The sequence below is a fragment of the Trachypithecus francoisi genome, unplaced genomic scaffold (assembly GCF_009764315.1).
Source record: "Trachypithecus francoisi isolate TF-2019V2 unplaced genomic scaffold, Tfra_2.0 Lachesis_group0, whole genome shotgun sequence".
In the NCBI taxonomy this organism is placed as follows: domain Eukaryota; kingdom Metazoa; phylum Chordata; class Mammalia; order Primates; family Cercopithecidae; genus Trachypithecus; species Trachypithecus francoisi.
In genome coordinates, this window is record NW_022681453.1 from 133,872,942 (window position 1) to 133,898,834 (window position 25,893).

A 25,893-nucleotide genomic window follows, 5' to 3' on the forward strand; every position below is an offset into this window, starting at 1 on the left:
AAAGGAGGATCTACTGTTTATGTGAAAATGGCAAAGGCAATGTCCAGATGACTTGCAGAAGCACTTTTCCTGGAATTCTTAAGTCTATTTTCTAAAGGATTGTCCCAGTGAATCATTACTACGACCAGTACAACCGAGACAATTGTCAGCTTGTGAGTAAAGTGATGAGGAAGGAACAGGGGATATTTTGTCACATCAGCAACAAAGATGATGGAGGATGTTAGAGATGGACCAGGACTAGTGAAGCAAGCTTGTGTTAGAACAAGACGGGGCTTCGACCTAGAGAGGGGTCATGGGCCAGGAACCAGACAGGTAGTTAAGAACCAAGGAATTCATGGAAGCCAAAGGATAAGGCAAAGCTGTGGTTCAGAATTCAGTAAAGAACCAGGGGCTCAAATGTCCTGAGACTTCATGCAGGCAGAAAGCTGAGCTATAGGTAAAATGAAGGCTGGAGGGTTCCTCAGCTCCAGCCAAGGAACCTCAGGCCCTGTAGGCATGGAACAGATGAACCACATTTTAGAGCTATGGGATCACTTGCCTGGAAGGCAGAGCCAGAGGTTGGGCTGGAAACAAAGACTCACATGTAGTGGTTTATCTTTGGAAAGAGTGATGCCATAATGTCCAAAGAACAGGAAATTAAATTTTATTCTCTGCTGCCTCCCAGTCTATTTATACTCCCAAGATTTAATCTTTCTGTAATTCTTGTTACCTGAGTAAGGTACATAGCCAACTTGTCAGGTATCCAATAAGAGAGATAAGGTGCTTTTTCCAAAGCCATGTCTACTGCATATTATTGGACTGCAGGGAGTTCCTCCAGGAAGGAAATTAAATCTCGAGGGCCTCAGCATTTGATTTGCCTTTTTCCTTCCTGCTGCTGCAAAGTTGCAGATGTGGTAACTGGTACCCTAGCTTGGAGAAGACCCAGGTGGTCTCCACCAAGGAGGCACAGGAGACGGCAATAGTCTCTTCTGCCTGCCCTATGATCTTGGGATGTTGAAAACAAGTAAGGAAATAGGAAGAGAGAGAGTGGCCCAAAGCACTCCCTGCCTGCATCAAGCATTTTACCCAGAGTTATTCCTGAATACAGGTATCCTAAGCAGAATACCTAATAGGGAAAAGATGATTAAAGATCAAGTTTCTACGAGGAATTGTGCATATTTGGGTTAATGCAAGTGGGAAAGGGGGAGAGAGAAAGGAGAAGAGGCAAAAGGCCCCAGCCGAGGCAAACTACTGCAGATGTATTGTTTTTCTGTGTCAGGTAGCACTGATTTTTTTTTTACTTATAAAATATAATAGGAGTAACAAATAGTAATATATAAGTAGCAACATAAATGTACAGATTACAAAATAACTTTTAGAGTCATAGTTATATTATTTATTTATATATTTTTTGCGATAGAGTCTGGCTCTATCTCCCAGGCTGGAGTGCAGTGACATGATCTTGGCTCATTGCAACATCCACCTCTTGGATTCAAGAGATTCTCCTGCTTCAACCTCCCGAGTAGCTGGGATTACAGACATGTGCCATCATGCCCGGCTAATTTTTGTATTTTTAGTAGATGCAAAGTTTCACCATGTTGCCCAGGCTGGTCTTGAACTCTTGACCTCAGGTGATCCACCCACCTCAGCCTGCCAAAGTGCTGGGATTACAGGCATGTGCCACCGCGCCTGGCCTAGTGTCATAATTTTATATAAAACAATAAATAATAATACCTTATTAATATATGACCAATGATTGTAAGATTTTTCTGGCTCGTTTTTCTGCAAACTCATTTATACTTTTAGCAATTTCTTTTCCATTAATACCATTGAAGGCAATGTGAGTTGCTCATGGCAAATGCAAGACTGGAAGTTGATAATTGATTCTTTTTAATTTTGAGAAGGGTCTGATGATGCAATTGGTACTGAGCTATTAAGAGTTTCTACAGACTACGGCAACAGACAAATTCATCAGATAAATTTCTGGTAAATTACTTTGAAATACATAAATTTTAGTATATCTAGAGCTGGCGATTCTCATGAAACAATTTTTCTAAAAAGATTTCACTCTTTATATAAATCAGTTTCATATAGTCTGAATTCAATTTTAAAGTAATTTTATACAATGGCATTTAAAATTTTCATCTAATATTTTCTGTAACTTGTGAAAGTCCTACAAGAAACCAAAAGTGGTTTCATGGTTTTATATAATACGGAACACCTGCTTATGCATTCTGTCACCATATCTTCAATTACAAAGGAAATGAGTTATAAAATTGTCCTCATTATATTAAAAATTGGTTCACCTGACACTTTGTATGAAAATTGTGTTCCTTTCCATTGAATGCAATAATCTTTAAATTTAATTTCTCTTCCAAGGCTGTGGATATTTTCTTTGCACTGTTGCAGCAGTTTTCAAAACCAGAGTCTAATCTCATTAAATAACTCCTGGCTGGGCGCAGTGGCTCACACCTGTAATCCCAACACTTTGGGAGGGCGAGGTCAAGAGATCGTAGACCAGCCTGGCTAACACGATGAAACCCTGCCTCTACTAAAAGTACAAAAATTATCGGAGTGTGGCGGCACGTGCCTGTAGTCCCAGCTACTTGGGAGCCTGAGGCAGAAGAATTGCTTGAACCCAGGAGGCGGAGGTTGCGGTGAGCCAAGATTGTGCCACTGCACTCCAGCCTGGTGATAGAGTGAGACTCCATCTCAAAAAAAAAAAAAAAAAAAAAAAAAAAAGAACTCCTTGTGATGCTTTATTGCAATATATATGGTTTTATTAATTTACAGACAAAGTTTACTGTCTGAGCTCTGGCATCAACTGGCTTGGCATTCAGGCCACATTAATATTTGTGCTGATGGTGCAGGGATGATGCTAGGGTTTGAATATTTGTGTCCCCTTCGAAATGTATGTTAAAACTTAACCCCCCATGCAATGGTATTTAGAGGTGGGGCCTTTAGGAGGTGATTAAGGCATGAGGGCAGATCTCTTGAGTGGAATTATCAACATTATAAAAGAGGTTCCAGCGAGCTGTTCGGCCCTTTTGCTCTTCCTCTCTTTCTCCCCATGAGGACACAGTGTTCCTCCCTTTTGCCCTTTTAACCCCCCTGCAATATGTGAGAACAAAGCAAGAAGGCCCTCACTAGACACCAAATGCTAGCGTCTTGATCTTGAACATCCCAGTCTCTGGAACTGTAAGAAATAAATTTCTGTTCTTCATAATTTACCCAGTTTCACCTATTTTGCTGGAACAGCAGTACTGAACTAAGACAGAAGGGTTCTGGGGACAGGTAGGCAATGTGGCCGCCACCAGTGGTCCTGCCACCACTCTCGCGCAGAGTCCCCCCTCTCTCTCAGGGCCGTGGCTGTGTGGGCCACCACTGCTGCTCTGCTACTGCTGGACTGTCATCATTTTCCATCTCGGCCTGGGTCCTGCTGCGGGCTGCCAGGCCAACCACTTGGCATGCATGTACCCCTGCCCACTGTGGCGGGGGACTCAGCCTATCTCACTGCCATCGGGCATCTCCTCTGCCCCCACACACTGTCCTATCTGACTTCATTAACAAAACACAAGAGTCAGATAAAAATGATAAGATAAGCAAATTCACAGCAGCAACGGCAGAGTGTTAAAACAAGCACAGGGCCCCTTGTGAGGGTGGGCCTAAGTGATGGCACAGGCTACATTCCCATGAAGCCACCCCTGCTTATGGGACAGGGTCAGGCATGTGATGGGTACCCCATGCTGGACTTAACATGTCTGGGCATGCATAACTGAGTAGTAGGGTAAATCCTCTACATCAATTTTCTGTTTTTCCTATACAAAAAAGCACAAAGAAGTGTGTGCTTCACAAGGGACTGGGTTGGAAGAAAAAGAAGTGCCAATTCCTGGACCTGGCCCAATCCTGAAGATGGGCATCTGACTGAACCCTTTGCAGAGTGAGGCTGCAAGCAGAAGCTGAAGGAGCCGTTTCTCTCAAGGGCCCTGTGAATGTGGAGAAGCCTACAGGGATGATTGGTGGCTCAGGTGACTGCATGGCACAGAGTCTCCCACAGCTCTGAAGAGCAGTAAGCCAGGTACTGGACCACTAAGCACTCCGGAAAGACCCAGTTGGCCTGGTCCCTCAGGGCAGCGGCTCTGGGAGGCACCACCATAGCTTTTCACTGTGGAGATCAGCAGCAGCAGGTATGGCAGCATCCTGATCTCACAGGCCAGGAGGAGCCAGGCAGGAGAGGAGCAAGACCTGCAGAAGCCTGAGTGACAGAAGACTACTCGTGAGCTGGTGTGAGTCGTGCTCAGCAAAGGGGGAAGAACAGGTAAAATGGGGTTAGAATCGTTTCTTGGACTCTGTTTGTAACCAAGGGTCCTAGGGAAGACTGGTTACAGATGTGATCTTGGTGTTGAGCACTTAAAGGCCCAAGATGGACCGGCTCTATGAAGGTTGGCAGTGTGAGTAAGTAGCGTGGAGATACCTTTTAACCTCGTGGGAAGAGGAGAAGAGACATTCTAACCGTAAAAGCTGCCCAGCGAAGGCATGGGCTGCTTTGAACCAGTTCCAACACAGATTCTGGGACTCTGGGTTATGAATCGTGGGGAGAAGACATAGGAAGAGGGTGGGAGTAAGGAAAGGGAATGTTTTTCAAAGTGCTGCTGGAGGGACTACTTGCATTGGCAACATTTTGACCGGAGGGTGTTGAAACGCAGACTCCTGGACTCCACAGAAATTCTAATTCAGCAGGTCTGAATATGGCCTGGGAATTTGCATCTTTGACACACACCCCTGACATTTCTAATGTGCACTAAAGTTTGAGAACCACTCTACTAAGGTCTTTGCAGCTGTAAGACTTGATGCCTCTGTATCTCAGCACTTTTCTTTGACACATGCCCCTAGCATTTCTATGTATATTAAAGTTTGAGAACCACTATACTAAGATCTTTGCAGCTATAAGACTTGATGCCTCTGCGTCTCAGCACTGTTCTCCCTGCCCTTACAATAACGATGGCAGACAGAAGCCCCGAGTCTATAACCCACTCAGGTCCCCCATGCCTCCATATGAGATACTACAAAAATGAACAGGAGACAGAGTGAGTCTCCTACTAATATTTTTTAGCATAAATTAAATTTTATTTTCACAAAATCCTTCAGCAGTTTTTCAGAATCTGACTTTGTAGTCCAAACAACCCAAGCACTAAAAGGCACAGGCACTGAAAAAGACTATCTTCTTGACAAAATTTTAGTTGGGTTCCTCTGAACCTTCTTCTCAACTGGGCTCAACCTTCTGTGTGCTTCTTTCCTGAGTCCCTCCTACCACTGATACACCTATTGGAATAGTCTTGCATACAGTCTTCTTTGCAGGACTGTATTCAAGTCTGAACAAGCATCAGAATAATTTTTTTCTTTAACAGGTATGGTATCACGACTCAGACAGGATCAGAGTCATCATTGGATCCCCGGGCCTCTCACCCAGGACCCCAGATGCCCACCTTTGAAGCTTTCATCTTCACTCCTGACTGACTGATTGGGGCTCCACTGGTGAGCCCGACTCCTGATCCAATCCAGGCCTCCAGATGACAGTCTGTTGAAGAATGGGCAGCACAGATTATGATCCTTGAGATTCTGAATATACTCTCGAAGCTGGGTTAGTGTTCTAGGCTTCTCCGCTTGTAAGAACTGGGCTATAATCTCAGGCAAACAAAAGGCTGGGTTGGAATCTCAGGTTTATCTGTAAGAAAGAGGCTGAGTTAGATTCCCAGGTTTTTCTGTTTTAAGACATAGAGCTGGGATTAGAGTGCCAGGCTCCATTGCTTGTGAGGTATCATGAGTTATGAACATGGGAGCTTCTCAGTTGACTGAACCTCACCCCAACCTCCTTCCAAAACCCCTACTGACTATGTGCTCCACCGTTTAGGCACTAACTCTGTCTGCTTCCCTTCTCGTTGATATGATTTTACTAAGGACAGTTTGGGACTTCCCTACAGTGGCATCTCTAAGACCTCTGTCTTCCTTTTGCTTTCATTCCTCCTTCCATTTTTGATATGTCCTCCTTTAAACTCCCACCTCCTCCATATTTTTGTTCAGCCCTGCCAGACTTTTCCCTTCCCACTCCAGGCTCTCAGCTACCTACACTCACTGGAGCCCCGTTGGAGACTCTATGGGACTCAAGCACCTCCAAAAGCAACTACATTATCTTAAAAATGTCCTCCATAATATTGGTAAAAAACATTTTTGCTCTCACATTGGTCAGGTAGCAACTTGTTCCATTCACCAAAAACGCAATTTGGATAAAAAAATTAAAGTTCAGTAAAGACGAGAACCAATCTTTCATATAAACCAGTGAGTTCTGTATTACTGTGTTTACCTGACTCATGGCTACAATTTTGGAATGGAAGCTATAAGGTCTCCATTTGCATCTATCTGTATTTTATATATGAACATATGTATGTTATGTATATGTGATATTTTCCTACCTCCTGATGGCATTACCCAATTAATTTATAAAACCCTATAAAGAAACTCTATTCTGATAGGCTTAGGGACAAATTGCTTATATCAATCAAATATTTATAAAGCTCTCAGAAATATAGGAATTAACGCCCAGTTTTTTTTTAAGTTCATGTGACTTTGGGAAGTATTTGTTAGATAAAACTGTTTTAAAATTGTTGATTCAATAAAACAGCTGTCTTCTGAGTTATCACATGTATTAAATTCATGTGAGTGGAATAAAAATTTTATAAATGAACTTTTGGACAATAGTTATGTTTTATAATATCTGCCTAAAAATGGTTTCCAAAATCTTTTTGGTAACTTGCAACCTTAAAATTATGCTAAGTAATAGATATTCATTAAATATCTAGAGTACTTCTAAGCCAGATAAACCACTGAAAATTTATTGCTAAGCATAGGTTTAATTTTATGTACTTTTGGCTTCTTATTTTTATAGGATATAGAGAGGCTAAATATTCTTTTAATAAACATTCTTTTGCCACATTAAAACAATTGTACCATAAGGAAGTACATACCTATAAAAATTGTGAGATGGTATATTCATAAAATGTGCTGATCTGCTATAGAATGCTGGTACATGGTGGACAACTCACAATTGTCTATAACATAGTTTTTTCTGTTACCAAAAAAAGAGGTTACTTATAGGTAAAAATTTTAACCAACATGTGTAAATAAAACTACTAGAACTAATAAAGGTAAAGGGAAATGACTTGCAAGCACAATTTGCAAAGTAGGAAGAAAATGTTTACGGGAAAAATAAAATAACTGTCTTAAAGTGAAATGACTGGCTGTTCCAGAATGAGAAAGAGGAAAACATAGAACAAAATGAAACAGATATAAAAAATTGTAAAAGGAATATTGGGTCAGAGCAATTAGGCAAGACAAACAAACAAAGGGCATCCAAATCGGAAAGAAAGAAGTCAAATTAATCTTGTTTGCAGATGACGTAACCTTAGACCTAGAAAAATTGAAAGACTCCACTAAAACACTGATAAAACTAATAAACAAATTCAGTAGAGTTTCAGGATACAAAATCAACATACAAACTGAATACAGTGGCTCACATCTGTAATTCCAGTACTTTGAGAGGCCAAGGTGGGTGGATTGCTTGAGCCCAGGAGTTTGATACCAGCCTGGACAATATAGCAAAACCAAATCTCTACAAAAATATTTAAAAATTAACCTTGTGTGGTGGCATGTACCTATAGTCCTGCCTACTTAAGAGGCTGAGTTTGGGAGAGTTGCTTGAGCCCAGGAGATCCAGACTGCAGTGAGCCATGACTGTGCCACTACACTCTACCCTGGGTGACAGAACGAGACTGTGTCTCAAAAACAAACAAACAAACAAACAAAAATGCGAACACACCAATCAGTAACATTTATATACCCAATAACGAACAATTTGAAAAATAACTCAAGAAAGCCATCCCATTTACAGTAGTTACAAAAAATATAAAATATCTAGGAATCAATTTAACCAAAAAATCCATATAAGGAAACCTATAAAACTCTGATGAAAGAAATGGAAGAAGACATCAAAAAGAAAGATATTTTACATTCATGGATTAGAAAAATTAATATTGTTAGAATGACAATACTCAAAGCAATTTATAGATTCAGTGCAATCCCTATCAAAATACCAATGTTATATACCTACTACGTACCCACAAAAATGTTTTAAATTTTTTTAAAAAATAAAATAAAATGACATGCTTCACAGAAATAGAAAAAACAATCCTAAAATTTATATGAAAGTACAGAAGATCTCAAATAGCCAAAGCAGTTCTGAGCAAAAAGAACAAAGCTGGTGGTGTCACAGTACCTGACATCAAAATTTACTACAAAGCCACAGTAACCAAAACAGCATGGTACTGGCATAAAAACAGACACCCACACCAATGGAACAGAATAGAGAACCCTGATATAAATTCACACATTTAAAACCAAGTCATCTTTGACAAAGGCACCAAGAATATACAACAGGGAAACGACAGTCTTTTCAACAAATGGTACTGGGAAAACTGGATAATTATATGCAGAAACATGACCATAAACTCCTATCTCTCACCACATGAGCAAATCAAAATGAATTAAAGACTTAAATCTAAGACCTGAAACTATGAAACTGCTAGAAGAAAACACAGGGAAAATGCTCCAGGACATTGGTCAGGGCAGAGATTTCCTGTGTAAGACCTCAAAAGCAAAGGGAACTAAAACAAAAATAGGCAACTGCGATTCTATCAAGCTAATAAGCTTCTGCACAACAAAGGAAACAATCAACAAAGCGAAAGGAACACACAAAATGGGAGAAAATATTTGCAGACTATCCATCTGCAAGGGATTAGTAACCAGAATATATAAGGAGCTCAAACAACTCAATAGCGAAAAACAAAATATCTGATTAAAGAATGGGCAAAAGATCTGAACAAACTTTTTTTGGGTGAGACAGAGTTGTGCTCTGTTGCCTAAGCTGGAGTGCAGTGGTGTGATCTTTGCTTCGCAGTGAACAGACATTTTTCAAAAGAAGATATACAAGTAGCCAACAGCTATATGAAAATAAATGCTCAATTCAACATCACTAATCATCAGAGAAATGCTAATAAAAATAACAATGAGATATCATCTCACTCCACTCAAAATGGCTTGTATCAAAAAGACAGGCAATTAACAGATGCCAGTGAGGATATTATGAGGAGATGCTCATAATTCCATGGAAAATGGAAACCCTCATACGTTGTTAGTAGGAATACAAATTCCTAGTATAACCACAATGGAGAACAGTATAAAAGCTCCTAAATAAAACTAAAAATAGAATTACTATATGATCCAGCCATCCCACTATCGAGTATATGACCAAAAACAAGGGAATCAGTATGTCCAAGAGATATATGTGTACTCTCATGTTTATGGCAGCACTATTCACAATAGCCAGAATATGTAATCAGTCCCAGTGTCCATCAGTGGATGAATGGACAAAGAAAATGTGGTATATATACACAGTGGAATATTATTCAACCATAAAAAAGAATAAGATCCTGGCCGGGCGCGGTGGCTCAAGCCTGTAATCCCAGCACTTTGGGAGGCCGAGATGGGCGGATCACGAGGTCAGGAGATCGAGACCATCCTGGCTAACACAGTGAAACCCCATCTCTACTAAAAATACAAAAACTAGCCAGGCGAGGTGGCGGGCGCCTGTAGTCCCAGCTACTCGGGAGGCTGAGGCAGGAGAATGGCGTAAACCCGGGAGGCGGAGCTTGCAGTGAGCTGAGATCTGGCCACTGCACTTCAGTCTGAGCGACAGAGAGAGACTCCGCCTCAAAAAAAAAAGAATAAGATCCTGTCATTTGCAGCAACACAGATGGAACTATAAGCCATTATGTTAGGTGAAATAAGCCAAGCACAGAAAGATAAATATTTCATGTTCTCATTCATGTGTAGGAGCTGAAAACATGTATTTCATGAAGATAGAGAGTAGACCGGTGGTTATCAGAGGCTGGGAAGGGGAGGGGGAAGGAGGAGGTGAAAGACAAAAAAATTATATATATATATATTTTAAAACATATATATAAATGTACTTATTACCACTGAACTGTACATTTAAGATGGTAAATATAGCAAGTTATATATGTATATTTTACCTCAATAAAAGTAAATTTTAGAAAGGGATATTGGAAAAGAAACCTTATCTTGTGCGATCAAAACTGGATAAGAGCAAACAGATTTATAAAGTTTTTAAAAAATTGGCTTCAGTAAAAGAGCTAAGCTTTTTTTATTTTAACAATTGTGTTTCTACGTATATTTACTTTTGAATTCTTTTACTATCGCTTTGGTTAAATTGGTAACTAAGTATTGTTTCACAGTGGCCTAGAGTTCTGTTTAGTTAACTATTCAAACCTCTTGATATTTTTGACAATTTGGCCTTCCCAAAATAAAATCCCAAATGGAATCTTGATCTCGAACTGACCTTGAGATTTCTCAGGGGACCCCTGCAAAATCTCAAAGAATTTGTTCTTTCACTTTCTAAAAACAGAAAAGTGAAAAAATAATTAGGTTTATTTGGTATATTGGATTGCATGAAAAGCATTGTTATATAAAGAGACGCTTAACCTTCCCTGTGTTATATTTGTGTGGGTCAATGTTATTAGTATAAATATTTCAGAAATTGTATGAAGTTCATAGAAATCTGTCATTGTCCTTGTTGTTCAGATTTGGAACTGCACAACAGTTCAGTTGTCCTTACTGGAAAACTGTTATCAATCATAATTCCATCATTTTAATATTTAAAATGTTGCATGCCACAGAGACAACTGAATTTCCTTGTTACTTGCATATTTTTTATTATGAACTCTCATCAGATCTTTAGCCATGGTCATTTTAAGCCTTTTGTCATTCACAGATAATTTTTGTTTTACTCTGATTCTTCTCTGAAAGCATTTGCAATCAGCTACAGGCCAGCATGCTTCATTTTCAGCAATAAGGAATTGTCTCAGAGACCCATGGAAAGGACTATGTCAAGTACTCTGGGCTACAGGATTCTGATAGCATTGCTCACATAACTTTAAGACCATAGCACTGGACTAAGTAAGAACTTCCAGAACTCTAGTGGAGAAGCTTATGGGTTCATAAAACTACTAATCTAAGTGCTATGGACTGATGTTTGTATCATATCCAAAGTTCATACGTTGAAGTCCTAATCCCCAGCGCAGCTGTATTTGGAGATGGGGCCTCTAAGAAAGTAATTCAGGTTAAATGGGTCATAGGATGAGGCCCTGATCAAGTAAGATTAGTGTTCTTACGAAAAGAAACACTAGAGAGTTCATGCTTGCTCGCTCTCTCTCTCTCTCTCCACATTTACACAAATAAGAGGTCATGTGAGCACACAGTGGGCTTGGCCATCTGCAGCCCAAGGGGAGAGCCCTCATCAGATGCCAATCATGTTGGCACTATGATCTTGGATTTTCAGTCTCCAAACTGTGAGAATTTTCGCTTGCTTATACTGCCCAGTCTATGGCATGTTGTCACGGCAGCCTGAGCAGACCAATACAACTAAGATCAAGCAGAACAAGAATTAATTACATGAAACAGAACAAACTGAAGAAGAATAGTTATGGCTTTTGTTTGAAATACTGTTGCTGGATTTAAGGAAGCCCTTTCTCTTTCCTCTGAAGCTGTCTGTAACTCATTAGCAGAGTATGCTTTTGTAAACAGAATGAAACATTTGTCTTTTATTTCTGCCTAGACTTTCCAGAATTTGGAAAGTCATATTGAGTATTCTTATTTTCATGGTAATATAATTATTTGCAGAGATGCAGTCAGAGTCTGCTCTCCTTGAACAGTTCAGAGGCTCCTCAGAAAACTCAAAATAGAGCTACTATATGATCCAGCAATCCTACTGCTGTATATACCCAAAATAAAGGAAATCAGTCTATCAACGAGATACCTGCACCCCCGTGTTTGTTGCAGCACTATTCACAATAGCCAAAATTTAGAAGCAACCCAAGTATCCATTAACAGATGAATGGATAAAGGAACTGTGGTACATATACACAATGGAGTATTATTTATCCATTAAATAGAATGAGACCCTGTCATTTGCAACAACATAGATGGAACTAGAGCTCATTATCATAAGTGAAATATGCCAGGCACGGAAAGACAAACGTCACATGTTCTTACTTATTTGTGGAATCTGAAAATCAAAACAGGCTGGGCACAGTGGCTCACACCTGTAATCCCAGCACTTTGGGAGGCTGATGCGGGCAGATCAGTTGAGGTCAGGAGTTCAAGACCAGCCTGACCAACATGGTGAAATCCTGTCTCTACAAAAATACAAAAATTAGCCAGGCTTGGTGGCGGGCATCTGTAATCTCAGCTACTTAGGAGGCTGAGGCAGGAGAATCACTTCTACCCAGGAGGCAGAGGTTGCGGTTAGCCAAGATCATGCCACTGCACTCCAACCTGGGCAACAGAGTGAGACTCCCTCTCAATAAATAAATAAATAAATAATAAACACAATTGAACACATGAAGATAGTACAAGGATGGTTATCAGAGGCTGGGAAGGGTAGCAGGAGAATGATGGGGGGAGGTGGGGATGGTTAATGGGTGGAAAAAAAAAAGAATGAATGAATGAATACCTAGTATTTGATAGCACAACAGGGTGACTATAGTCAATAATAATTTGATTGTACATTTAAAAATAAAAGAGCATAACTGGATTGTCTGTAACACAAAGGATAAATGCTTGAGAGGATGGATACTCCATTTTATATGATGTGATCATTATGCATTTCATGCCCGCAAAACATCTCATGTAGCCCCATAAATATAGATATATATACACACAGTATGGACCCATGAAATAAAAATAAAAAGAATATGTTCTCTTTATAAGATGTAATTGGATACATTTGTTATAACAAAGGCTTTGACTATAATGTTATATTTGAAAATGAGACATAGATTCAGATATGGCCAGTTTTAAGAAATCAAGGCTGACTATGTGGAGACTACAAAAACCCTCTTAGGAAAACCTGACTTGGGCTGGGCACAGTGGCTCATGCCTATAATCCCAGCACTTTGGGAGGCCAAGGCAGGCAGATAACCTGAGGTCAGAAGTTTGAGACCACCCTGACCAACATGATGAAACCCTGTCTCTACCAAAAATACCAAATTAGTTGGGCGTGGTGGTGCATGGCTGTAATTCCCAGCTACTTGGGAGGCTGAGGCAGGAGAATTGCTTGAACCCTTGAGGTGGAGGTTGCAGTGAGCCGAGATCGTGCCATTGCACCCCAGTCTGGGCAACAAGAGCAAAACTCCATCAAGAAAGGAAGGAAGGAAGGAAGGAAGGAAGGAAGGAAGGAAGGAAGGAAGGAGGGAGGGAGGGAGGGAGGGAGGGAGGGAGGAAGGAAGGAAGAAGGAAGAAAGAAAGAAAGAAAGAAAGAAAGAAAGAAAGAAAAGAGAGAGAGAAAGGAAGGAGGGGGGAGGGAGGGAGGAAGGAAGGAAAGAAGGAAGGCAGGCAGGCAGGCAGGAAGGAAGGAAGGAAGGAAGGAAGACTTGTCTTGGTACCTGGCTTGCAGTGTTTGCAGCCATAGAGGTGAGAAAGGAAGGCCACTTCCCAGCAGACCCAGGAAATTTTGGGGACCTCAAGAAGAGGAATTAATCCAAATCTATAGGTATTGCCAGTAAAATCTGCTGGGGAGTTCCTGGCTTGGCTGTCTGGTCTTGAGAAGCATTTTAAAAGTCTTACCTGAGATTCGTCATAGAGATGTCCAACAAAGAAAACTTCAAAAGGTCTATGTGATCAGTTACCATTCTTACTGCACTTATCTAAATAATTAGGCCAAATCTAATAAGATTTGACTTATTTCTCAAGTAAGAATAATCTTAGTGTGGTTATTTTTAATCAGAAATGGAGCTGATCATAGAGAACGTTTTGCATTTCAGTGAAAAAATAGCACAACCTTGTGGGTTATCAGATTCTGGTCCTGTTTATTGCCTTGAAGGTTTTGTTATCCACTTGTAACTGGATTCTGCTGTCAGGTATGTTTTACACGCTTTCATCCACATCTTTCACCATCTACACTGAGAAATAACCATGACTGTGACCCTCATGTCTATGCCATCACCAAAGACATTCACACTGCAAACAAGGAAACCCGTCAGCTTGCCAGTGCCGTCCTCGCTCCACCACCTAAAGATGTCTCGAGTCCAACATGTAGCAATCTTGGCTGCCCTCTGGACTCAGAAACTGGATTTATTGTCTGCTCCAACCACTCATCTTTGTACTGCTTTTTATTTTCATAGAAATTTCACTCTTTAGATATTCTCTCCTATCAAATCTCTACACATGCTTCAGATAGTCCTTAATGAATAAAGGCAACTGAACAAGGAACAGACTTATATTGTTCAGAGGAAAGAAAGATGTCCTTTCCTTGCACAAGAGGAAGGATGGACAAAAACCCTCAAAACTCTCTCCTTATTCAGACCTCAGTGAAGTGCCTCTGAGCCCTCTTCTCAACTAGGCCTCAACCTTGGGCCTCAGTTTCTGCAAGACTCACGGTAAAGTGGTTTAGCGACCATCCCCCACGCTTTTTTCTGGACCCAACAAGTCAGGCTGGAGGGGCACCCTTTGCCACTGGCCTCTGGAGATGCCAGGGCAGCAGGTCATTGGAATGAGAGGTAGCCCAGCTCGTTAAAACCTGAGTTTCCCTTGAGATTCCATCCCCTGCAGGAGGACCCAGAATAGGGTGGATAAAAATCAGATTAACACGGATCACAGGGCTGTGCCTGCTTTGTGGAATTAAATACTTTCTCCAGATCTGTCACTCTCATTTGTGGGGTGAGGAGGAAAAGCCGTAGGGAGCCCTGGGACTCCTCTTTTCCCAGACTTTGTACTAACCGGTTGTATGACCTACAGGCAGGCCCTTTAGGCACAGAGGTTGGGGACATATGATCTCTTAGATTCCTCCAAATCGTTCTTCCTGGGGCTTTGTCTCCCCACTCCTGCCCTCCTCGCCAGCCTCATCAAAACTTTGTACCATTTGTTGTTCCTCAGACTCATTCCCAGTGGCTCTCTCACCTACCGCTCCAGCTGGGCTCTTGCATGGTGTGAAACCTTTTATAAGGTGCAAAGTTTCTGTAGTCAACCAGTTGGCAGGAGGGAGGCAGTTATTACATTTGTTTCCTCCTTCTCCTGCACTTTGCTCAAAAAGCCTCTTTTAAATTTTTTTTTTCTCCCAGTTTTTCAGATTTTACTTAAAATTTGTTTGATTGTGGCCAGGCACAGTGGCTCACGCCTGTAATCCCAGCACTTTGGGAGGCCGAGGCGGGTGGATCACTTGAGGTCAGGAATTTGAGACTAGCCTGGCCAACATGGTGAAATCCTGTCTCTACTAAAAATCCAAAAATTAGCTGGGGCATGGTGGTGGGGGCCTGTAGTCCCAGCTACTTGGGAGGCTGAGGCGGGAGAATTGCTTGAACCTGGGAGGCGGAGGTTGCAGTGGGCCAAGATTGCGCCACTGTACTCCACCCTGGGTGACAGAGTGAGAGTCCGTCTCAAAAAAAAAAAATTGTTGGATTGCTTTTCCCTGGAATGGCTCTGATTGCTTCCCTCTTTGGTGTGTGAGGAGGCATCTCTTCCACAACATCTCCAAGGTGCCCGGCTCCTTCCCCTCTCTCTCCCCACTCCTTCCTCCCTGCCAGGCTCGACTCACATTCATAACCTCCCTTCCCTCTGTGGCTACCTTGTGAAGTGGGTATGAAGAGCCATATGTCAGCTATGGACATACTGAAGGAGACTCAGAGTGGCTGGCACATGCCCAGGGTTCTGTTGCCTATGGTAGGATGTGGCTTACAGTGGGGTCTGTTTCTAAAGCCTGTGCCCTGAAGCCTTGAGGCACACCCTGTGGAGGAAGCACTAGAAGGCTGGTTCCCTGAAGGCTGGAACCTTTGTCTGATTAATTCAGTGCCCAGTCCCCAGCACCTAGCGAGATGCCTGGCATGTGGTAAACACTCAGTAAATATTTGCTGAATGAGTGAGTGAAAAGCGAAGGTCAAGGCCAGCAGTTCTCAGTCCAGGATGCACATTAGAATTAGTTGGGGAGCTCTAAAAAACTGTGAATGCCTAGGCCTTTTGCCTGGAGATTCTGATTTAATTGATCTGGGTTGAGACCCAGGAATCAATCATTTTTTAAAGTTTCCCAGGTGATTCCAATGCACACCCCAGAGCAGTATATTTCAACCATAGGCATGAACCAATGAGACAAATTGTTACCACCCACCCAGGACCCTCCCCTCCCCAGTTCCTTTCCTTCTTACCTACAGCCTTAAGCAACTCTCTCCCAAGAGTGTCCTGAGGCTGCATGGCAGTGGGGCCCTGGGCCTGGTTCCCCAAACCATTTGTTCTTCCTAAGTCTCTGGGCCTGTGATGGGAGGAGCTGTCCTCCCCTTTCTTCCTATCCTTCACTCCTGTTATCCACAGAAGAGCTTTTGAATTGGAAGCTTTCTAAGCCATAGCATAATTTTAACTGGGAAATATGCAGGAACTGGATTACAGCCTTGGTTACTAGTGAAGAAGGCAAATTGGAAGCTTCCTAGGCTGTAGCATACTTTTAACTAGGAAATACATAGGAACTGGATTTATAGCCTTGGTTACTAATGAAGAAGGCAAATTCTAAAAGGCATTAAAGTCATTCGATCCCAAGCTATGAAGCAACTGATTAAGAACTGGCTGTGTTCTAGATACTGTATATGCCTAAAAATGTCCAGAGCCTGCCTTGAGGTTTTGTGAGATATTTTAGAAGTTTGTCTGAGGACATTCCAGGGAAATAGTCTGACCTTGATGTCAGAAGACAAATCACACCAGGAATTACAATGAGGCATTACCCTTCTGTTTAGAGAAGACCAAAGGGTGATTTTTAATTCAAAGATTTTCCCATGCCACGTAAGACAGCACTTTATTACCCACCATGCTGAACTGCTTCCTAATTGTCCCCATGTCTGCATCTTGTGTCTGCAATTTTAAAGCCTTTGAGGGTAAGGTTGTTAAAGTCTATCCATGCATAGCTTTTGGTTCAGAGAAACTGAAGATTTACCTTAAAAATAAGTTGGCAAGTTTCTGTAGGTGGCAAGGAGATTTCCAGAAGAAAGGAATTGAGACTCTACTTCCTTTCTTTTGGGAGGCTCAGTGTTTCAGAACTCATATAATGGGTTTCAGTTTTAAAAAGCTGATTGACTACAGTTGTTCATTTCTCTGCCCTACCAAAACCTTGCCAAGATGATAGTAAAGAATAAAAATAGACACAGGGACAAGGAGAACAGGAGGGCAACAGCAGACAAGACATTTAGATGAGTTTTTGGAGGACAAATAGCAAACGAAGAAGTGGTTGCTGACTCAGCGGACAGGAGCAAAGTATAACTTAAGGGTCTGTCATAAAAAAATGGGCATGAAGAGGAACCCAGAGAAATACTGAGAGGCTTGGGATTTGGAGGCTCTGCTGAGAAAAGGGATGAGGCATTGGTCTGAAAACAAGAGTCACTGGTTGAAGGTCTGCATAGAGTGTGTTGGGATCCTAGGTCCCCTCTTCATCCCACAAAGCCAGGAAGCTGATATTTGAGCTTGTCCCTGTGAAAATGATGGCTCAGGATTTGAAAACCCTAAAGAAAAGCCAATCAGCTGACAGCTCTATACACACACTGCAGAGCTTCCTACAAGACTTTCAGTGCCTCACTCTTAAAATGAATAGATAGCCAAGGATACGACATACGAGGAAAGCTTCCAACATAGGAGAGACAAAATATCCAGAAAAGAAAAAGGAATGTGGGGGAAACAGACAGTATAGGGAACATTAGAAATGATATTGTGGCCAGGAGTGGTGGCTCATGCCTGTAATCCCAGCACTTTGGGAGGCCAAGGTGGGCGGATCACAAGGTCAGGAGTTCAAGACCAGCCTGGCCAATATGGTGAAATGCTGTCTCTACTACAAATACAAAAAAATTAGCCAGGTGTGGTGGCACGCGCCTGTAGTCCCAGCTACTAGGGAGGCTGAGGCAGGAGAATCGCTTGAACCTGGAAGGCAGCGGTTGAGGTTACAGTGAGTTGAGATTATGCCACTGTAGTCCAGCCTGGGCAACAGAGTGAGACTCTGTCTCAAGAAAGAAAAAAAGGAAAAAAAGAAATATATTGCATCATAAAACAAGAACATGATGCTATGAGAAAGAACTTTAAACCAGAAACAGTCTCTGGGGAAAAAATACATCAAAGTGATGTGGTTAAGCCTACAGAAAATTCAGTAGATTGGAGTAAGTTAGGGATGATGGAGCATTTGGGGGGAAAATAACACTGCAGAAAAGCATGCAAATGTGAAACATAAATTATAAGCCCTGGAAAAACTAAGGGCCATATAAGAATTAAAGCATAATATAGACCACTTCTTGATTCAACCATGAAAAATATTTGTATAGCCAGAATGAAATATGGATGTCAATTTAACCAAACATTGTGAAATAACTATGTTTGGAAGATGCAAGAGACAAAATGAGAAGGAGCATTAGTATATGAAAACTAAGTCCTCATCTACCATGGTGGAAGGTTAGTAGAAAATGGCTAAAAATGATAGGTTAAACATTAGGAAAAAAATATAGAAGCAAATACTAGAAGAGCTGGCTAAAAGTTTTGTGGATAGTTGCCCTAGGCAACAGAACTGGAGAATGGGGTGGTGGAAGGCGTGGGTAAAGGCCTTGGGGTTTTCAATATGGGCCCTGTAGCACCATTTGACTTTCAAGTTATGAACATCTGCTACTTGGACTAAAAATTAATTATTGACAAAAGGTACATTGCTAAGGATTGAGACAGGTTGCTTGAAATCAATGAGTAACAATGAAAGATTCCATAGGCTTCCTATGGCACACAGTAAGAACTCAAAAAGTGTCAACAACTATTATTGTCGTATAACATTCAGTGGAGAAGCCAGCAGACTTTGCAAGATCATTGCCCGTCCATGACTGGTTCTACACCAGGTGGTTTTCAGGGGTTACCTGAAATGGGAAGAAGAGTTGGTGCAGATAAAGAGGCACGCAGAAGGGAAGCAGGAAAGTAAGATAGCAAAGACTGCATGTTTAAAAATGTCTCCCAAAATAAAAACAATCTCATTTATGTTAAATACGTGTATGTATAAAACTTATGTATATACGAAATATTGTCAACAAGTGGCTGATGGGATCATCTCGGGGTGACAGGATTTTAAATGATTTTTATTTTAATTAATTAATTATTTCATAAAATTCAGCTTCTGTATGAAGGTGAACTTTTAAGTTATTTCCTATACTTTTATACTGTTTAAATTATTCCAAAGAGCAAGTGTTAATTATATAAACTGAAACAGCAATAAAGCTGTTTACACAGTGAGAGGAAAAAAAACTTATCAAGGATCCCTTATCTGCGCACCCACCTGGTGATTTCTTTAAAACAAAATTGTAACCAGCCATGTCCTGAAGCAGACATGGTCCTTTATTTTACTATGTGATAAAGGAGGTAGTGTTTCTTTTGTAAATTCAAGCTCTTGCTCTGAGGAGGGTTCCTTGACATTCTGATAATTGTTAAATACGTGTACATGCCTCGTTGCTAAACCTGAAATCATTTAACAGATTTGGTTATTGTCTGCTCCATTAATTGTGCTATTCTCCCATTGCAGACCAGTAAGCCAGGGCTGAGGGGATCTAAAGCTCCTCCCAGCATCACACAACTGAGACTTCTCCCAGACACATCCCCTGGGAGCTAGTAGATAGACTGGAATAAAAATTCTGAGCCTTCTCAGTTTCCCAAGCCAATCTTTTCATCTTGCTATAGCATAAGCTTCCATGCAAAGCCACCCTCTCCCTCTACTGTTCTCTGGAGCAGAGCAGGTCTACAGGGTCAGGTTGCCGGCTTAGGCCCCTCCGTGAATGCCCATTGATTAGAGAACCACTATTATTCTCCTCCTCATAGTCCATGGAAAATAATTACAGGAAAGTCAGCAAACTATCAAGAATGATGATGCTGGCTGTTTTCAGGTCCCAGTCATCCCTGCAGCCTGGCCGTGCCTTCTGCAAGCCTGTTTCATCATAAGCTCTCTGCCAGCAAAACTCTTGCAATAGAAAGCCATCTGAAGAAGAGCCAGGCAAAGGCCTTGACATCGGTGTTCTGGGCACTGGGAGTGATCATGCAGAGACTAGAGCAGCGGCAAAACAGGAACCATTTTCTCCGGACTGCCTATAGCTGCTGCCCTCGGGGCTTGCTCTCATACCCAATTTTTAAAAGCAGGCTCTTAGAATAATAAAACCAGAGAATCCTTGAATACAGAACCATTGACTCTTAGAATCATAAGTTATTGAGAGAAGAACTATGAAATTCTAGAATCTTGGCATTGGAAGTTCCCTCCCAGGTCAATGGGTCCTGTCTCCCCACCTAAGCAACAGGTATTTCTTCTGAGGAAACTGGGTGCAGTGACGATGTGGCAACAACACCTTGTAGATGTGGGAAGATGTCCAAGGTGGCCACAGTAAGAATCCTTTTATATGTGGTCTCTACCTTGAAACAGTCCATGAGGCAAGAAAATGTCCATGCTTGTCATGACAAAAACTACGACTCCCTGGAAGTCTCTCATACTCTTGAACTCTCTTAAAACTTTATCTTCCCTTGAAGAAGGTTTCAGGAGAAGGAGGAGGCCCTGGAAACTCTTGACAATGCCCTCAACACTGCTTCCAAGGAGCTCCAGTCTTACAGACAGACCATCCTGAGAGAAACAAGAGAAAACGGGAAATTCTGACTTCTCTCTACTTCAGAACTATGGACTATTTTGGTTGGCATTTTTGCCCCCCTCCAACTTTTTTTTGGCTTTGCTATCTAAAAGAAATAAATAAAAACAGCTGATGCTGTGAACTGTAAAGAATCTGAGCTAATTTGGTCCTCCCCTTTCTCCCATCCATTGCAGACTTCGGCCATGGCGCGTGAGCATTAGAAAACAACTTGTCGCCCACTCAACTCTCTTTCTCATTCTTAAAGGAAAATATTTATATTATGCCACAGAAAGGGTTTCCATGGCAGTGATGACTGTAACACTGTTGCCTTAGCAACCACTTGAGTCCATCTTGAATGATCTGAATCCCCTTCACAGACAAATAAGGAAAATCTGTCAAAAGTGCCATTCCGCTGGTGGGAAGTCCTGGAAGACAGTTTTCTCGCGCCCTCATTCTCCCTCCAGGTCCGTCCCCCCAGCTCCCCAGTACATATCCCCTAACACTCACTAGGGAACTTTCCATATTTGCTGCTCTTTAAAGAGCTTGCCCTTGCCCTTCTCCTAGTGATTAGACCCTAATCTACCATGGAGACACTGCCCGGAGCTCTGCAAAGGGTTAAGGACTGGCGGGCAGAGCCATGCCAAAGACAACAGGAGACAAAATAAATACACAGATCATCCTTTTTATAGAGCCTTGCTCTTGCCCCTGGAGACTGGGTGCTCTTTTTTCTCTGTCATTCCAGAGCAACTCTGAGGGGAGAGTTTTATAGGAAAGCCCAGTCTTCCTTGAGGTGCAGCTCTCAGTCACAACAGGTGGGCAGGTTGCCTCTTGCGCCTCAAGTTTCCTCATCTGTATGGGAAACCCCACTCAATGGGGTTGAGTGGAGGGTCCTTCTGGCTCTTACACTCTAGGAATTTGGGGGAATCAAGAATGTATCATCTGGCTGGGCGCGGTGGCTCACGCCTGTAATTCCAGCACTTTGGGAAGCCAAGGTGGGTGGATCACTTGAGGTCAGGAATTCCAGACTAGCATGGCCAATATGGTGAAACCCTGTCTCTACTAAAAATACAAAAATTAGCAAGGCATGGTGGTGGGCACCTATAATCCCAGCTATGTGGGTGGCTAAGGCAGGAGGATCGCTTGAACCCAGGAGGCAGAGGTTGAGAGATTGCAGTGAGCTGAGATTGAGCCACCACACTCCAGCCTGTGCGACAGACAGAGACTCTGTCTCAAAAAGAAAAGAAAAGAAAAGAATGTATCATGTTCTTTCTCCCAAAGTCATCAGATTTCTTGAAGCATGCCTACAGAGAACTCAGATAGGACATCAGGACAAGTGACATCCTGGAGTGACAGGGAGCACACCAGCATTCACGGGGAGGTGCGTCTTCCCCCATCACACACGTGGGCACAGGGGAAAAGCACCATCCACCTCAGCGGCAGCAGCGCTAACAGGACCATAGGCACACACTGCAGACCAGGCCACTCCAACTCAACGTCTTTCACTGGAGAAGGTGCCCCCGCAGGCTGATTAAATCAATAAATGAGCCCTCTCAGGGAAGCAGCGACTTTTCTCCCAGAGGAAATGTTTTCAGTGCAACTCATATCCATCTCTGGAGTTTTCTTTGCCTCTTTCCTTATTGAAAAACAGCTTGAAAAGCTAGAAATGCTGACCTGTTTTCTTTCATTCATCTTCCTGCTTCTTACTGACAGGGAGAAAGCTGTTTCAAGAGAGAGAAGAGAGCAATTTAAATCATTTTTATAATTTTACTAGCCAGCAAGAAAATCACTTTACTGGTTTTGTATGGAGACTAGGAGAAATGGAACAAAACATGGGTGGAGGGGCGGGGAGAAAAGAAAAAGGAGAAGCTGATGCCGCTTTAGGAGGAAGCTGAAATACCTCTTCACCAAACCCCTTCTTGGAAAGTGTAATATCTACAAAAGCTTACTTCAGACCTTTTCAGACTTCTGACCTAACTGAGGCAGGATGGCGTGCAGCAGTTAAGAGACTGGGCTTTGGAGTCATACCAAAGTGGGAATGCACTTTGCTCCCACATCCCCTCTTGCCTGCTGGTCACAGTTGATTAGAGTAGGCAGGAGTAGATCCCTGACCTTAAGACAAACTAATCACGGCCTGACCTGATCTAACCCAAAAGGATTGGCTAGGTCAGCTGGTTTTCTTTCCTTAGGAGCCTGAATAGGAAGTCAAGAAAGAATTCAGCCTGGCGCGGTGGCTCACGCCTGTAATCCCAGCACTTTGGGAGGCTGAGTGGGTGGATCACCTGAGCTCAGAGGTTCAAGACCAGCCTGGGCAACATGGTGAAACTCTGTCTCTACAAAAAATTGGCTAAGTATGGTGGTGTGTGCCCAAGTCCCAGCCACTTGGGAGGCTGAGGTGGGAGTATTCCTTGAGCACGTGAGGTCGAAGCTGCAGTGAGCCAAGATCGTGCCACTGCACTCCAGCCTGGCTGACAGTGTGAAACTCTGTCTAAACAAAACAAAACAAAAATAAAGAGAGGGAATTCCCCCAGTCAGTGGAGGACAAGTCAGGTCAATAGTGAAAGAACTGAAAAGGCAACACTGGTAGTCACGGAATAAGACTCATCTCATCCAGACCATATCGTGTTCTGCATTTTTGTGAATCTGTTACCAATCTTTAGACTTTGGGATATTTTGCATAAAAACCCAGCTCTTTGGCTTCTCTTAAAAAGCCAGAAGCTCTGTAACACAGGGTCAGCATGTCCTGGCTGCAGTCAGCTGGAGCTAGGGCCTGCAGCTGCTCGCTTTTCCTGGGCCCTATGTTCTCCCATCCACCAGCCTCCACCCTGCCTTGTTACGCTCACACTTAGCTTACCTGCCTGCCACATGTAGGCATTGGTGCATGCCTGTGTAGGTACTGGTGTGTGCAACACCTAAATTAGAGGGAAGGTCCCTAGCAACTGCTTCCTGGAAACTAAAATTGCCTTGAATACAGAGCTGGAATTACTGAGGCAAACTTTAATATAGTTCCTGGTCCCAGATTTCCCAGAGGCTCCCCTTAATCTTCTATGTGGAGGCTTACAATAAATCCTCTCTACCAAGCTAGCTTGAATGGGTCTTTATCCCTTGCAATAGAACAAGCCCCACGTATACAGGGGTAATTATTAAATTACCTCCCCTTCTCTTCCCAGCTCTCTCAGAGGCTGCAGTTTTGTACAATGGGCTGCTGTCTGAGAAGAATTCTAGGGGAGACTGGCTGACAATTGGGAGATGTAGTCCTGAGGATTAGCTGGGCACCAGGAACCAAGGTCAGGCTCACTTTGCCAGGGGAGATACAGGAATGAGAGCTGACTCACGGGCCAACAGCTTGTGAAAAATACCAAAGTAACTCCATAGGTACCTACCCGGGATTCTCTGGAGCCAGATGTAGGCAAGGCATAGATTGGTCCTCTGGACATAGGAAGCCAAGAGTGGTGTCCAGTAGGACTTTGGGGAAGCTTAGTCACGTGAGCAATCAGAACCAACCTCAGCCCTAGCCTTTGGAGGCCTCCAGCTGGACTGTAGGAGGAGCCCAAGGCAGCTGGAGTTCTCCAAAGGACTTGAGGGGCTCTGGACAGAGGTTATTCATTAACCAGTGTGAAAGTATATAATATGTGAGCCACTGGTATGGTCCCACCTGTGACTGCGGGGCTTTAACTCAAAGAATAATCATTCTTTAAGTAGTCATGATGGATATTGGGCCTCATGGTTACCAGGTTGCTGTGAGTGCAGCATTGGTACCTTAATGGGTTAATGCTGGCACAGCCCTGGGAATCTTCCTTTGTTATGTGCACAGGGATCTCTGGAAGCCTGGCTTTGGCAAGGATTTGGGTTCAGAGATGTGTGTGAGCTCCAGGATATTGCAGTTTCTTATCACTGACTCTCAGGTACTCTGGACATGAGCCACACATCTCAGCCACACAAAGACAGTGAGGTCTTTATCTTGTCGACTAGATTCATACTGGGGGTATTGTGTGGATCAACACATAAGCAAGATGGAGGAATAGGATTTTCCAGTGCCCATCTATCCACAGAAACATCAATTTGAACAACTCTCCATGCACGGAAATGCCCTCAAAGAGCTAACGAAACCAAGTGAGAGATTATAGCAAGTGGGTTGTAGCACAGAAGTAAGAGGTGTTTAAGAGGGTAGGAAGGAGAGTCTGACATCACCCAAATCCCCCCTCCCCCAAGTCCAGGCAGCAGAGGGCAGAAAGACACCCTCTATGTTGGGGAGGGAGAGGGAAGTGAACACCTGACTTTGCCTTGGAGCCTAACACTGGACCCTCTCAGTAAAACTCAGTACCAGGCAGGACTCCACAGCCCAGCCTCCAGGCCAATACCCATGGACTAAGCCTCCAAACCAGCCCTGGTGCCAGGAGGGATCCTGCAGCCCCAGGCTCCAGGCCTGCATGGTGGAAGGTCTCTAGGCCCGTGCCACTGCCAGGCTGACCCCAGTGGCCCCAGACTTTGGGACTACCTAACACCAGGCCAACCACTACAGACTCAATATCCAGGCCCTGGACTCTGGACCATCCCCAGCACTAGGCTGCCTCTCACAGCCCCGGGCTTCAGGCCTGCCCCAGCACCAGGTTGACCCCAGAGCCCTAGTCATCAGGCCATCACCTATAGACCCAGCCTTGAGACTAGCCTTTGTGTTCATAAGTTCTTATCACTTAGCTCTCACAAGTGAGAAAATTTAGTATTTGGTTTTCTGTTCCTGTGTTACTTTGCTAAGGATAATAGCCTCCAGCTCCATCCATGTTCCTGCAAAAGATAGGATCTCATTCTTTTTTTATGGCTGCACAGTATTCCATGGTATATATATACCACATTTTCTTTATCCAATCTGTCATTGATGGGCATTTAGATTGATTCCACGTCTTTGCCATTGTGAATAGTTCTGCAGTGAATATTCACACGCATGTGTCTTTATGGTCGAATGATTTATATTCCTCTGGGTATATACCCAGTAATGGGATTGCTGGGTGGAATGGTATTTCTGCTTTTAGCTCTTTAAGGAATCACCATACTGCTTTCCACAATAGTTGAACTAAATTACACTGTCACCAATAATATAGAAATCTTCCCTTTTCTCTACAACCTCACCAGCATC

The 25,893-nt window shown here is 42.8% G+C and overlaps 1 long non-coding RNA gene across 1 annotated transcript in view; it reads right to left on the reverse strand.

The window, feature by feature from the left end:
* LOC117077347 overlaps positions 1–20,993 on the reverse strand; it is a 38,973-nt gene extending 17,980 nt beyond the window's left edge. Inside the window, exons 1-3 of the long non-coding RNA XR_004434737.1 lie at positions 20,431–20,993; positions 19,436–19,614; positions 5,466–5,704 (exon numbers count right to left, since the gene is read on the reverse strand). This is a non-coding gene — a long non-coding RNA (uncharacterized LOC117077347). The remainder of the gene's footprint in view (positions 1–5,465; positions 5,705–19,435; positions 19,615–20,430) is intronic.
* Positions 20,994–25,893: the final 4,900 nt, after the last annotated feature.